The sequence below is a fragment of the Octopus bimaculoides genome, chromosome 24 (assembly GCF_001194135.2).
Source record: "Octopus bimaculoides isolate UCB-OBI-ISO-001 chromosome 24, ASM119413v2, whole genome shotgun sequence".
Taxonomy (NCBI): domain Eukaryota; kingdom Metazoa; phylum Mollusca; class Cephalopoda; order Octopoda; family Octopodidae; genus Octopus; species Octopus bimaculoides.
The window spans coordinates 23,545,636-23,548,917 of NC_069004.1; the positions used below are offsets into that span (position 1 = coordinate 23,545,636).

Below are 3,282 nucleotides of genomic sequence, written 5' to 3' on the forward strand. Positions count from 1 at the left end.
ACCATTACAAATGAAGGGAAATTGAAAAACATTTCTTTGCAAAAATTCATGAGATTATTAAATCCATTGTTATCATCTCACACTTTCCTGAATTTACCAAGTTCTTGGTGGCGGCAGCAGCAACAGTGCCTGCCTGTGTGTGTTTGTGGACTTTCATTAAAACAATTGTTGTAGGTTTTTGTTTTTTCTACTCTTTTTAAACCTTTATTTATTTGTTATTGTTGTTTCCCCACCCCACCCCCTTTGTTCTCTAGTATTTAGTTGTTCAGTTGATAATGACAAAAAAACTGTGAAGGGGAAAATGTGGAGTTTAAAGATGAAAACAGGACCGATGTTTTAGTATTTACGCTGTTAATGTTGTTGTTATGATGATGTTGATGACGATCATCATCATTAGTATCATCATCATTAATACCATCATCATCATCTTTGTTGTTGCTGTTGTGACAAACGAGAAAGTATTATTTTAAAAGTGGTTGTGTTTTAATGTTGCAGGATTATTATTATTATTATTATTATAATAAAACATTTACTGAACATAATAAATAAATATTGTCCTTTTTCTGTTCTTTTTTTTTTAGGTTTTGTTTGTTTATTTTTGTAAATGTAAGCTTTTAGTTGAAAGTTCTGTGAATGACACACTTATTAAGTTGCACTGTTTAAAAAATATTTTCTCTCTCAGATACGTGTGTCTGCATATGTGTATGCATGTGTGTGTATGCGTGTGTGTGTTTATGTTTACATGTATATTTGTGTATTTGTATGCATGGAGATGTATGTATGTATGTATGTATGTGTGTATATTTGTGTATGTATGGATATATGAGTATGTGTCTGCATGCGTATGTATATTTGTGTACGCGTATGTATATTTGTGTGTGTATGTATAGATATGTGTAGGTGTGTATATATGTTTATATTTGTGTATATATGTGTCTGTGTGTGAGTGTATGTATGTATGTATGTATGTGTGGGCATGTGTGTATACGTGTATGTATTTGTATATGTGTGTATCTGTGCATAGGTAGACAAATAACAAACATATATGTATATAGGTGCAACGCAAATATGCCTACAAACAGACGTTCACAAAGCCACACATGCACGCACATACATACACAGACACACACATGTATTGCAGTGTCTGTATATATGTTTGCATGCACATACTTACATACACACACACACACACACACACACGTGTATATATGAGGACTTACGCACAAAAATGTATATGATTTCTTGTAAACAGAAGCATTTTCTGATTTTCTGAGTCAACAATTTCTCCAGTGTGTGCATGTTTCTTTTTTGTTGTTATAGATTGGCGAGATTATATACACCTAAGAACTCACACAGAAACACGCATACACAGGTACACTGACATGTATTCATACATAAGCACATGGACACACATGTACAGGGACACGTAATTTGTCAGAAAATAAAAGTTAAAATTCAAAGTATGAATTATTCACACAAACACACATACAGAAATATATAACATACATGTACATTTATACCCATGCACACACACACACACACACATATATATATTTATGTGTGTGCATATATATATGTGTGTGTGTGTGTGTACTGTAAATATATTTACATATATCTATAGACATATATCAATATGTATATATATCTCATTTCCCATTTCTCCCTCTATATACACACACGCACTCATGTGTGCACACGCACACACACATTGTTGATGCCATAGTAATTCATAAACTTTTGAGATAATGTGAAATAATCATTTTTTGGAACAGCTTGAAGCACATAAAGCTATAAATAATAAGTTAAATATTGGGTTTGAAAACCCTTTTTAGAAGGAAAATGTTAAAGGCTCCTGTAGACTCAAGCACACACACACACACACACACACACTTATTATTCTTTAACAAGAACAGTATTGACAGTAACTTTGAAGTTTAAACCTGCTCCTAAGCCAAATATTGGATTGACTGATGATGACTTAAGAGCAGGCCAAAACTTCAAAGGTACTGTCAACAATATTTTTGTTAAAGAATAATAAATATGTACTCTACAAAAAGAACTGAGTAATCCTTCAGTTTAACGAAAATCGTTTTTAATGAAACTTCACATGAAATCAACCATTGTACGTAGAGAGTAGGCCAAAAGTCATGCACCAAAACATTTGACATTTTATCTATATTATTATTATTATTATTATTATTGTTGTTGTTGTTACTATTCATTTTGTTCATCATGTACAAGTGCTGTGTGTTTTCATTTCTTTGTTCAATTTTAGAAAAATTGACGTGTGGTTTTGACAATTTTACAATCTTGGTGCATGACTTTTGGCCTCCCCTACACAATTATAAAATATGCATATTTGTGAAGATATATGTATATATAGACACACACACACACACACACACACATATATGTATACTACAGGATATATATGATTAATTGTTTACATTTTAAAATTCTATTTAGACGTAAAGTGAAATCACTCACATTTCATGTTGCAAGGTCCTAGGTCAACTTTGATCCATGGCCTGTGTATGAATTAAGGCAATCGAAATGTGACCATGCCATTTCTTTGTGTAACTGGAGCAATATTTCTCTAGGTATCCCTTTTTTCTAACCCCTTTTATCTTAAGACCGTAGTTTGTGCTTTTTGATTGAAGCTTAGCTGCTATTTCTAGCATGTAGACCCGACCACGTTGAGTTATATTTAGGCTCAGTGACTCTTTAGTGAAGTTATTCCTGTTTCTCATGTGTTTACCAATTCCAGGATGGTGGTGGTGGTGGTGGTGGGAGCTAGGGTAGTAGTAGAAACAACGGAGGACTGCAGATGTTGGGGGTGGTGTTGGGTGTTTAGCTTACCCTGCCTTGTTCTTCTTGTTGATTGGGTTTGGTAGGGAGGGGCAGGGGCAAAGTTGAGGTGGGGTGGGGTAGTGTAATTACAGCATTATGTCACTGTAGGCCTTAGCAATGATGATGGTGAAGATGATGATGATGGTCGTGGTGGTGGTAAGAGTGGTATTGGTAGTGGTAGAACTGTAGTACTGTAGGTGGTGGTGGTGGTGGTGGAGATAGTAGTGATGATGGTGTTGGTAGAGGTGGCTGTGGTTGCGGTGCTTGAAGATAGGTAAGAATGTTACTTTCACGCTTATGTCTTGGGTGGATTGGAATAGTACGGGGTGTGTATGTGAAGGGTGGGGGGCAACAGTGGCTGAGGTGGTGGTGGTGATGCAGGACTTTCAGTGCAGGTGTTGCGAACAATAAAGATCTCTTCAAACTTGTGTT

At 35.1% G+C, this 3,282-nt stretch overlaps 2 protein-coding genes and 1 long non-coding RNA gene across 4 annotated transcripts in view; 2 read left to right on the top strand and 1 right to left on the bottom strand.

The window, feature by feature from the left end:
• Window positions 1-3,282, top strand: part of LOC106878832 (integrator complex subunit 13) — a 596,471-nt gene that overhangs the window by 105,454 nt on the left and 487,735 nt on the right. The gene's annotated exons all lie outside the window — the stretch shown is intronic.
• The window catches only part of LOC128250710 (uncharacterized), a 162,811-nt gene that overhangs the window by 89,563 nt on the left and 69,966 nt on the right, over window positions 1-3,282 (top strand). The window lies entirely within an intron of this gene.
• LOC106880812 (FMRFamide-activated amiloride-sensitive sodium channel) overlaps window positions 1-3,282 on the bottom strand; it is a 220,496-nt gene that overhangs the window by 55,336 nt on the left and 161,878 nt on the right. Inside the window, exon 1 of one of the 2 annotated variants that reach the window (XM_052976421.1) lies at window positions 2,488-2,829. The exons of the other annotated variant lie outside the window; for it this stretch is intronic. The gene's annotated coding sequence lies outside the window, so the exon portion shown is untranslated. Of the gene's footprint in view, window positions 1-2,487; window positions 2,830-3,282 lie in introns of those variants that run through there. 2 annotated transcript variants of the gene reach the window in all.